The sequence below is a fragment of the Protopterus annectens genome, chromosome 7.part1, assembly GCF_019279795.1.
Source record: "Protopterus annectens isolate FY-2018-M chromosome 7.part1, PAN1.0, whole genome shotgun sequence".
Taxonomy (NCBI): Eukaryota; Metazoa; Chordata; order Ceratodontiformes; family Protopteridae; genus Protopterus; species Protopterus annectens.
The window spans coordinates 36817378-36830244 of NC_056740.1; positions in this window are offsets into that span (position 1 = coordinate 36817378).

Sequence of the window (12867 nt, forward strand, 5' to 3'; positions counted from 1 at the left end):
GTGCACAGATGTTCACAGTATGTGCCATGCTACACAATATGATGCTGTGGAAACAGCTGCAGCAGGATCAGCAAAGGGAAGAGATACACAGACCCCCACCAGTGCCTAGGTCCACACAGCCACACCCACGGGGGACTCAGAGGAGGAACCCCCTGAGGTTGTCCCTGTAGACAGATGTAGGCATGCCCAGTATGCCCTGGCCTTGGCCAAGAGACAATGCATAGAACATGCACTGACAACCTAGGGGCCTTGGGACTAGCATCTTACTCCAACTTGCATATTATATATATATATATATATATATATATATATATATATATATATATATATAGTATAAATGATGCCAGCCTGCCCATACAACCTGTACCTAACCATGTATTGGCTGTGTACTGCATGCATCAGACAAAGTCAGCCCCAAACTACAGGTCTGTCAACTACTGAATTTGCAAGGTAAGTCACTCTCCTATACACCACTTGTAAGGGGTACTAGAATATGGATCACATATGTATGGACCTGCCACATGTTTGAAGGCAATATAGTGGGCTACTGGGCTACTTGCAGAGATTTAATAGCCACTTGGGTACTCTGTCCAGCAGTATGTGCCCCATAATATTCACTTGGCCACATGGCTGGAAATCTACTACAGTATTCAACGGAGATGACAAACAGCAGGGTCACAGGACAGTCACATGACTGTCTATGCCAGCATAGCATGGGATGGTCATCTCCTACCATCCAACACATCAGTGTTCCAATACAACTGATGTAACAGTAAGGCTGCAGTGATATATCAACAGACCTGACAATTCCAGGGCTGTGTCAGAGAACTTGGCCACATGTTGTATTTCTCACGTAACGCAGGGGTGGCAGTGTATGTCTGTATGCTGTTGATACTGTGAGGAATGAAACCTGTCTGTCTGGTGGCTGGTGTGGCTCACTGACTAGGTACATTAACATGGGTGATGGTGTTGAAGGGTTGAATCTTGCAGTATCTACATCTTTTGATTGTGACGTACTTGTATGGTGGTATTCCCACAGACTGTCATACTCCCTCAATATGTTACTGCAAGAAAGCTGGAGAAAGCCAGAGAGAATGGGGGGACAAAGGGCCACAACTACAGACAGACATTACACTTGCTGTGATAAACCTAGAAGATGGCTAGTATAACACCAGGCTGCAACAGGACAGATTAGCTTCAGGATGTAAAGGCCATCACTTAAATGTGTCAGTAGTTACAACAGTTCAGTCACTGCTTGTTAACGTGCTGTACTGAAAAACCACAAATGTATGAGGAACAGACCAGACATATGGGGCAAAATGCTATGCTTTTCTTATTTTGTATTAGTATGCTATTATACGTATTCTTGTGTTACTATGTATATATCAATTTATTGGATATTGTCTCCTCAAGTCTCCACTGAAAATGGACAATAATTGCTCATTTGGACTAACCCAGTTAACAAATATGAAAAAAAAAAAATATATATATATATATATATATATATATATATATATATATATATATATATATCAAATGTGTGGGAGTGTACAAATGTCCCCACATACCCTCTGAATGGTGGGGTTATCTGCACTTACACATCACAACAGTTGTCTGAAGAGCCAATGCTAATGCTGCAACAGTACATAATACACTCACCTGCAGACCCCTGTGCCTGCGGAATGTCACCCTGTAGACAGACACAGTTGGGCAGGTGTTATAATGTGCAATGGTTGCAACACATGCCTTGGACAAGCTATATTGTCCCTGGCCACATGTCTGCCTATCTAACTGCAACTGGCCACATATGGCCATACTGGTAACTGTACACACATAGCAGGACTATTAACAGGTATATCACTCCTAGGACACTATATACAATAGCCATACCAAGCAATATCACTTTACAGGCCACATATACCGTCTAACACAAGGCTACTTTGTGTACTCCACAAGTATTGTGCCTGCATTCATGTATGTGACAGATATAACATGTGGCATGTGTGATAAATACTACAAGCTACAGTGTGCACTACTTAATAGATAGGGGTTCTAATCTCACATTAGCCAACTTGTGTGTGTGTGTGTGTGGGGGGGTGCAAATGTATTCCCTTGCAGCACTATAAACATGCCTTTATGGGTTATCTCTGTGCAATGGTTATGCATTTTATGGCCATGTAACTAGCTGCTGGCCCTAAATTGCCCCCTCTACAAATTCATAACTGTTGCCTGCCACCTGTCTGACCTGGACATACAATATGTTTAGATGTGTCAACTTCATCACCACACCTTGTTGATTTGTACATTAAGAAAACTCAGGTGACACATATCAAGGGTAGCGGACCTTATCAGAAAGCATGAATGCATGAGTACGCTAACTGCTTCCATTGTCCCTGATAGACTGTTCTACACATATGCATCTAGGGAGTTATGCATGTATACTGCCATGCCATGCTAATGTCATATGTCTGCTGTGCTGCCATGCTATTCTGTGTCACTGTATTGACACCATGTGTCTATGGTTTATCTCCCCAGACCCCTGCAACAGAAACATACACAGGTCCGTGACACACCTGTCATTCTGTAATGCTCCCATCAGTATAACATCATGCAACATAACATACACAAAATCTGATGCATAGTCATGCCACATGGCAGCATACAGTACCTGTTGTGGACCACAACAAGTGCCATGGCAAAACAATACAGCACTACAGAAGTACATGTCAAGTAATAAAGTCACCCTGTGCATCAGACACATAGTAGCATTTCCCTGCATTGATGACAAGGATGACAGGGATGTGGCACAGGTATCATCACATGCAAAGGGTGTGGTGTGGGGGTGCTGGAGGCCTAGGCTGTGCAAAGCAGTTGACAGCATGTGTGCGAGTCAGGAAAGGGTGCGGGTTAGATGGGCCATGGACAGGTGCTGTGTGTGTCTGTAGGTGCCCTGCATGTGACTGTGGTTTTTGAGTGTGTGCATATACACAGTCAAGCCCAGTGCTAGCCCTACACATGTATATGGTGGACAATTGTGGACCGTACATGATAGCGTGGACAGTTCACAGTCTCTGGCCCCAAACATGGGAACTGGCTCTGTCAGGCATAACACTGGCGCCACCATGCCTAAGGTCAGATGTGGTGCTAGTACCTGATGGTGACTGCTGTCTGCTGGGGCTGTGTCCCCTATGGGACTGACCAGGACCACATGCCCATTGTCTGTCACATCATGGTGTGGACAGTACAATTCCCTCTGTACTGCGGAAGGTACTAGCACTATGGGACCAAGACTGTGCATGGCCACTTGGACTCTCATCAGATTGTGCTCCTGACCTATGTCCATGTGTCCAATGCCCAACTCAAACCAGATGTTCCAGCACAGACAATGTGTGGTTCAAGACAAACACTGTCTCCGTCTACCGTCTGTCCACTACATCAGTGATCTAATCCAGCGTGCCCCAAATGTGGTGGAGGCAGTCACAGATGTTGGATTGTGCTATATCCATAACTGTAAGCATACATCTGGCATTGTGTTCAGAACATGACTGTGCCTCTTTGGTGGCCCAAAACATATGTCAAGTGACTCATGATGTGACACCAGCAACAGGTAGTGGATGGACAGCAGGCCTTCTACAATCATCCCTGTCAATACGCCAGTGTGGGACCTTGTTATCTCTCTGGCTATGGCCAGTGTGTACACTCACTGGAACCACAGTTGCTACACTTCCCTGTTCAATGTCTCCACCCTCTGACTGTCCATTATCTGTAGCCTGTGGGGACTGGGCATGTGTGAGCATACTGACTGTGTGCAGACACAATGTGGGCAGAAGGGGGATGTCAACCTCTAGGACAGATTCAGCCTCTGAAAACCCCACCTGTGCCCCACTATGGCCACCATCATCATCAGAGTCTGATGAGACCCTGACTGTCACTGGTTGTGATGGGGACCGACTCCAACCCCCTGGTCACCTGTGAAAACCAAGACAAAAGCAGTACATTACTACCTGCACTATTATGTATGGTAATCTACACAGACTTATACAGATGAGGACCCACAACTCATTACCAGTCTCACATCTTCTCATCTCTGCCCCCATGCACAACAGACAACCTCACAACATGTGCATACAAGTTAAGGCCTTTATAACATGCACTTCAACAACATCCAGTTAAAGTTGCCAGTGCAATATACCTGTAAGGTATGCAATATGACACTATATGTAATAGAACTACACATAAAACCCAGTACACCTATCTTGAGAATGATATGCCACTACTAGTGTCACTGCCTCAGTTATGTAGCATCTCCCTTTTAGACTGCATATTCGCTCATAACTATAAGTACAAATGTGTTCATTCAAATACACACCTGTGAATACCCAGTCTTGAACTGTAGTTTACTGATCCAGAACTAAACATAAAAATATTCTACTCTGGCTAAATACATTTGTACATTGGGCAATATTTATTATTTATTTTATTTATTTATTCATTTGCCATTTGTTGACTGGGTTAGTCTGACTGGGCTCTGGGCCCCTTTTCAGCAGAGACCTGAGGAGGAAAGCTCCAGATTACAATGTTTACAATTAGAGTAAAAAAGTAAATTACAGAATGCATAAAAGAATTACAGGTATAAACAAGATCATTAAAAAAGCATGAACATAGTGTTAAACTTTCATATAAAGGCAGATAATCATCTTATAATAACATGTAAATTAGTTAAGTTGTAAGGTAAGGAAAAAAGTAGGAAAAATAAAGAGAAAAAACACGAGTGTAAAGTTAGATGGAAGGAGAAAATGGAAAGAGGAAACAGAGGGGCTAGAGGGAAGGCAGGTCCAAGTGAGCACAAAGAATATATTTAAGAACTGGTTATATAGGTTATTAGGACTGGAGATAGAATGCTAATTGGCAGGGGAGTGAAGGGTAGGGGAAAAGGAAGGAAGAGGTGGGTTAGGTAGGAGGAGGGCAAGGAGGGGAAGAAAAAAAGACTAGGTTCAAGTAGGGTCATTATGTGGCAACCCTTAACTTTTAAAGGTATATATGATCTGTAAAACAACAGTATCATACTTACCAGGTACAGGACCATGGCCTTGGTCAACACCTAATTGAACTATGAAAAGGTGAGGGAGAGATATTGTCAGCACCAGCAAACGTTGTAGCACTACAAGGTAATATGTGCAAATATCCACTTGTACAGTAACTACAGTGTTACTGGCTGTACTACTGACATTCTGAGTATGTGTGCACAACAGAGCTTAAACACCAGCCCCCGCAATATAGATTGACATGACACCCATGTACAGGTATGTACAGCCTGCCACAATGGCTGATACAGTTTTACACTGGGGAAAACAGTAAGCTTACCTGAATGCCCCTGTGCTGGGAATTCTGTGGCACCCACCTCCACGATGTGTGGCATGATGGATGCCTGGGAGCTGTCAGGTGACCCTAGGTTCCCCAAGACTTCCTCTGTGGCTGAGAGTGGTTGTTCTGTTGCAGGTCTTCCACCGATGCTGGCACAATCCCTGGCAACAGCAGCTGCCCTTTGTCATGTAGCATTCAGCATGTCTGTGGCCCAGTGTTGGACCTGCTCATAGGTCCTCTCTTGTTGGCCAATCATCCTGCACAAGGTCTGCCCACAATGTTGCCACTATAAACAATTCTGCTTCCCCCTGGACAACAAGAACTGATGGTGATGTCTCAGTCCGTCCAGTATGATGTCATTTTCTGCCTGTGAGGGGGGGGGTGTCTCTTGCGGTACATGGTTCCTGAAAGACAACAAAAGGAGAACACGTTATTGGACAAGGTAAGTGGACGTCCAGTATGTACAGATGCAGCACACCCTTAATGTCCTACCCTATCTACTTCTCCTTCACACGTCATATGCCACAGTCTGGCAACACACTACATGTGTGGATACTACCAAGATATAAGTGATACTGGGGTATGTCCCTGTGTGCCATGGCAGATTCTGCTGCATGTTCCTACACCCAACTACTGTGGTGTGTCCCCTACAGACAAACTCCCACTAATACATCATACGGCCACTGCAGACTAATAGTAGTGTGCTATTACAACTATATGGGGACAGTCCAGCAATACCAGTGTGCCACAATGACAGTAAACAATGCAAGCCTGTTGTAGTATATGCTTCCTGTAAGCATCATACCTGTCAATTATACAGATGTTTGCCAAATGTCAATATGTTTGCCTCATAGTTTTTGTCATTTTCACACAAACTTGTGGATGTGTGACAAGTGGTTGGCCATTCATTGATGGTTGATGTCAGAAAATATAGACAGACATCTGAGTTTCACACGTCATACCCTTCAGAATCCAGTCATGCTACTGTAATAACTGTCATTCTATTAGCTGTCTTAGTTTGTAAGAGCAATATTTAACAAGTGTGCCTAGTGGGCCTTTGTCCCTCCATTAATTATGGCTTTGTCCAGATTTCTTTCTGTATGAGGTTGGCAGGTTTGTTAGGCATAGCTGTCAACCATACAGGGACAAATGTCAACAGAAACAGGGACTTAGCCAGAGTACATCAGCAACACTTTGAATATGTTAGCAATATTTATGTGAGACATTGACAGAATGAGAGGAGATGAATTACTGCACATTATTTGACATTACAGGAGTGTACACCCTTACTTTTAGTAACTATGTATTACATGTAATCAACTAACTTTCCTACAACAGCCATCCATTGTAGGAGGCATTAAGAGGGTAAAGCAAAGATCTGAATAAAATCAGGGACAGTTGAGAGGCATGTCTGTAGGTGTAGGACAGCAGAGTATCAATGGCATCATTACCATAAGTGTAGGGCAGGCTTACTGCTGTAATCCCTATTCCCCATCCCTCCATCCCTCCATCTGCATCATGGTATATGGAGAAATCATTTACATAACTGGTGGAGTGCAGTACTCCTTTGTTGAACTTTGCTTCCAGAACTGTTTTGCAAAGACTGTCTCTTTGTGAGTAAGTGTTATACAGACTTTTTCCCCATAAGCACCTGCTTGCCTTTGTATGGCACTGCTCATTAACAGGTAATTGCCTCTGCACCAGTCTGTGGCTCTGATATGCTAATTGCAGCCAAAATAGCTGAATTACACTATCATTAGCCAATGACATGCCACCACAGTGCAATATATCAGGCATTCATCTAGACCTGGGCCCCTTTATTAGCTGTTCAGATGGATATTACTGAGGTGTGGAGACTACAGCATCACAGAGGGTAGGTATCATAACTGTCAGCAGTAGAGATTTATGCAGTATGTCCACAGTTTTGCCTAATATTTGTGGTCAGTGTCCCATGATATTGTGGTCATCTGTCAAATCACTGGCAAATCATTGTGGGATGAAGTCAGTAATGAAAGACACACATTTGAGTGTCAGAACTCATACCCATCAGAATATGCATGCCAATAAAATAGCTGTTATTCTGTCACCTGACTGTCTTTATAAGAGCAAACTGTAAAACATGTCCCTGCCTCTGAGCCTTTGTCCCCACATTAAGTATGGCTGTGTCCAGATTCCTTGTTCTAGGCAGTTGGGGGGGGGGGAGTATGGTAGGTCTGTAGCAGCTAACTTTATGTACAGCTGTGTATGCTACAGACTTCAGCTGCTGCTGTAGGCTAGAACACATAGGGGGAGTGTGAACACTTTGGAGGAAAGCAATCTGTACATGTATGTGTGGTAGCTGTATCAGCCATGCCGTAACAGCAGACCTAGGGTAAGGGTACCCTTTGCAGTCCAATTGAGGCATGTGATTAAGTAACGTCTTTTATGAAACAGTGCCAAAACCAGAGTAGCAGGCAACATATATTTAGGCTATACGGCCTATGAACCTATGAACCAGATAGTGCAGTGTGTCCCAACCTGCAGGCCTTTGACTTGCAAAACTGGGTTGCAGTACATTAATTAGCAGTAACCTGTGTGGATTATGAATGCATGAATCTGTCATTACTTGTTGTCATCACAATAATGTAAGTGAACCACATCACAAAATATTGGATTTGAACCCAGGACTGTGTGTCGCAAAACATACTGTAAGCAAGGCAGTTAACACAATGAGCTACTAAGTCAATGGAGGTACATTTGTATTTGCAAGATATATGTGTGTATACATATATATATATATATATATATATATATATATATATATATATATATATATATATATATATATATATATATATATATATATTGGCTGTTGGAAACATTTCTACATCCATGAGTATGTGCATGGCTTTATATGGTTGTATTTCTGCACCAGGGTCCCAGGTGTACATGCAGTTTGTCATTGCTGATATAACTTGTTTTTCCACAAGTTTCTGATAAAAGGGTGCATATACCTGCTATCACAGGACTCACTTACATCCATTAAGATATCTTTGGCTGTCCACTGGTATATTATTGCACCAGAGTCCCAGGTGCACTCTCATTTTTCCAAGTATTTTTGTTTTTAAATTTCAGTAACATGCTTAATGACTGTAATTAGCAATCAGTATGTTTTGATTGAAATGCCTGTTTAACCCATGGTGGGTTAATGCAGTGTGCTATAGTGGAGAAAGGCCCAGTTTGAAAGTTGACAGAGGTGTTTATTTTCTACATGTGACTAACACTGTAATAAACAATTATGATTACTAAAGCTCATTAAAGCTCCGCTATGCATAAACCCATGCAAACCCACACTAAAAAAATATAAAGAAAAAAAAAGGGATGATAGGAAAGTGGTGAAATGGGGGCAAGCAGGGAGGAAAACAGTGAAAAGCAGGTAGGGATGTGCAGGAAGGGTGTAGGAAAGAACCATAGATATCCATTTTTTGTACAGCAACAGCTGTGGATTTTTACAGATTTTGTAGATGGATTTTGACTCTCAAACCCCAGAGAGAGGGGAGAGAACAACATAAATGTGTTGCCAAGCCAATTGTATCAAATTAGTTGTGTCGAGTGGACACGTGTGTCAAATGGACAGGTATGTATGAGGCGATAGTTGTTGTGGGACAGGTTCCCATTTTTTTATTTTTTTATAAGGAGAGAGTGGAATGTTAGGGAAGGGGCATATGAGGGGGGTAAACAGCTTGGATGGAGAGGATGCTGTAGACTTCAACCCACATGTGCCTCCAGATGGCAGCAGCATGACTTATGTCCCCACCTATGGGACAGTTGACAATGATCCTTCACTGCCCAAAAGGTGGCTGTGATGGAGGCTGGGCTCCAGGGACAGCCTAACCCATCAGGCTGTCCAGTGTGCTCTCATTCTGTCTCAGCAACATTTGTAGGTCCAATAAATGATCCTGTGCACCATGACCAGCAGTTGCACTTGGCTGACTGTAGCCCCTCTGCCACCACTCTCAGAGAAAACCAGGCCCCATCCCCTGAAGCAGTTCCACCTGACAAGGCAGGTGATGCAGAGGCAATGGAGGAGGCACCACCATTCTTGGTCCTAGAATTGCCAGGACCCGGTGGCATGGCCAGTTGAGGCAAGGTAAGTGGATCACCAGAAACCAGCCTACCCTGATGTGCTATGGTGATGGAGGTATAGCAACAAGTATAGGTTAGTTATGAACAAAACATTGTTAGTAATAACAGCATGCCAGAACTATGTAATTGATCCATCACATGTCAATGCATATTATGTGAAACAACAATAAATAACAGAACAGTCAGTATGTTAACAGCATGCCAGTAACAGTTACAGCATAAGGTCAACAAAATAGGTAATTTAACATGATATGTTAATAGGCAACCATTATAGTAAATAACAATAATAAAACACATGTCCCAAAATACAGGTAATGTAACAACATATGTTAATGGTAAACCATAACCAATGGATAGCAATAATAAATAAATGAAGATAAGGGACAGGGAGAGAAAGAAACACAGTCCATTAATTACATTATAGGCTATTTACTTGACAACAGTACTACTGTCTACTCTATGGGTCTGTCCTTTCTTTATGTGTACAAGTCCCTGGTAGCTGCTGTCACACATACATTCCTCTAAAGCTATTCACATGGGAAAGTATGGGCCAAGCAGTGACAACTATGGGTACACAACTACACAGAAAACTTGCACATCAGGTGTACCTATATAACTACCAAGGTGTACTGTGGGCTTATGTAGTGATACTTTGCAATTTAGGTAATCATGTTGATGGTAATACTGTGACAGAGGGATTACGCACTACTAATTACATTATGTGACAGTGTGACACTTGAGAGACATGTATGTGTACCATACAGAAACTAAACAACTATCATGCCTTGCTTGGCAGACATGGGGATAGAACCCAATAGCAGTGACTGCAGAGGACATCTGCAGGGAATGTATGAATTGACTGCAGAAACTTTTAACAGACACTCCAGGCATACAGCCATACCAAGATTACACATTTCATGTATTTTATTTTATTATTATTATTATTATTATTTATATTTATTTCCTTTATTTTATGCTGTATTTTCACATTCTTGCAAATTACAGTGTGTGACATCTAAACACACAATTATTTACTCATAATATGGGCCACCTCACCCATTTATCTATAGTTCTTGTGGAGAGAGAATCTGTAAACATTACATGACTGATACTGTAATATTTAGTGCTACATAGCACTGGATTCAAACCCTGGCATGTGCGTGACAAAATATACTACATACAGAGCGTTTAACAAATTGAGCTGCTGAGTCACTGCTGATTACTAACTGACTGATATTTGCTTATAGCTCATCTGGAACCAAAATATGACCTGGTAGGAGTAGTACTACAGTTTTATACTAGACTGCAGTGACAGTAGAACACACATGCATGAAATGGATAATAGGTAATCTATACATTAGTATATAGAATGCAGGTGTACACAATATATTATTAGTGGGTTAACATATCTGTGAAGTCAACAAACAATATCAGATCATGGAGTGCGCTACCTCACCCATATACCTTGCTTGCCTGCTGTTTGTGGATGACAGAGCATTATGTGAAGAATACTGGCCTAGAAACAGCCTTAAACAGTTTTATATGTATTAAACAATACATTTGGCAGCCATTATATTTGCATTCTACAGCTATTACAGTGTTATACTTGACTGCAGCACCTTACCATATAGCCTGAATGCATACAGATCTACTGTGCTGGTTAAAACAAGACAATCCTGATGTACACAATTTACCTTGGTGTTATTAGTATTGATTCGTGTTTTATTACACAACAGCTGGCATTATTCAATTCTTGCAAAACAATTCTAATTCCACACTTATTGCACTACAGACTTTATTGTATATACTTTATTGCAGTTGCTGGTATTGTTTTGAGTTTTTATTGCACAACAGTTGTCAGTATTCAGTTTTTGCACTACAGCTCTAAGTTCACATTTATTGCAGTATAAACTGTATTGTAGTTACTTTATTGCAGTTAATGCTTTACTCTTTCTTGGTTATTTCACTACAGTTAGCATAATACATCCATACTCACCACACTCACTGCACAACCTGGACAAGCACCTGCCATGTGACTCGATGTTGGGAGCCCTCTACAGCTGGTGAGAGAGAAGCACACCATTATGCATACCTGTTTAGCAGACATTCAGATTAGATAATTAGTGAAACAGGGCTAAAAATTGCTTCCATACTTGTGGGGCATTTCCTGCCTGAGCTTCTTAGACCCAGGTGTCCAAGAGATCCCCCTTTCTCCATCTCAGGTCATCATGGTTGTGACGACACTGCTCACCTATGTGGGGGATGCCAGTTACACTGGTGAGTTCCTTTGCTAGCTGGTTCCAGGCCTCCACCTTACACTCCGTGCCCTGAAAACTTCCCTGCAGCAGCTGGTTGTCATGTTTTTTACTAGGTGTTCAACCATGACCCTGGACTCCAGAATGCCCCAACACTGCACCCACCAATGCCTGCCATAATACCCTTCAGAGACAGAACTTCAATGGATTCTGCTGTATTCCCACCTATTAGGCTTAATATAGGCTGTTTTCATGCCCTTACATGCCATTGGGCAACATTTGAAAAAGCACAGCATTGCTTAGCATCTCGCAAACCAGTGCAGCTGAGATGAGCAGTGAGAAAACCTGCAGAACTGTATGCTTGCCAGTGCTTAGCAGTGCACAAACCAGCCAAGCAGTACATAAATATTTTCAGCTGTTATCATGTTTATGCGATCATAGCAGGTCTTAGTAAAGCTTAACAGAACACAGTGGGCCATGGTATAAAATAATTGGCATAATTTGGATTTCAAAGATGAATGCTTATTTTCCCTTCCATGTTTTCAAATCCTGGACCTACTGCACATGAGGCCATAACTCTACCCATTTAGCTGCATGGATATGTGTAATTCTGCTATACGTTTACATATACCTCTGTGCTAGCTATAGGCACTGCTGAGCATCATGTCGTGCTGCGCAAACCCGCTCAGCTATGTTTAAATATTACATTTAAATGAATAATTAAATACATCCAGTTTGTATTTTTAGATGTCTGGCAGGTGTCTCTACGCTGCTTAGCATTTCTGCGCTCCACATGTTGTCACTCAAACATGCATTTTTAAAAAAAATAAATAAATAACATTGAAATAATACAATTGGACACTGAGTGAGTACCTTACTCATCTGTTGACAGAGTTAGCACTACACTCCCTACACTGATTCAATAACCATTTTCCTCAGCTTTCCCTTGGCAACACGCCATCATTAATATGTATGGTGCTCTGCCGAGGAGGAACCGTGTACACAGACATGATAGCATTCCATTTAGGTGCTACACTGTGCCTATCCAGATTTTATTAAATCCATGGGATGGTATTTAAAGATTAAGTGATCATCCACCAAAATCCCCAGATATTTGAAGAAA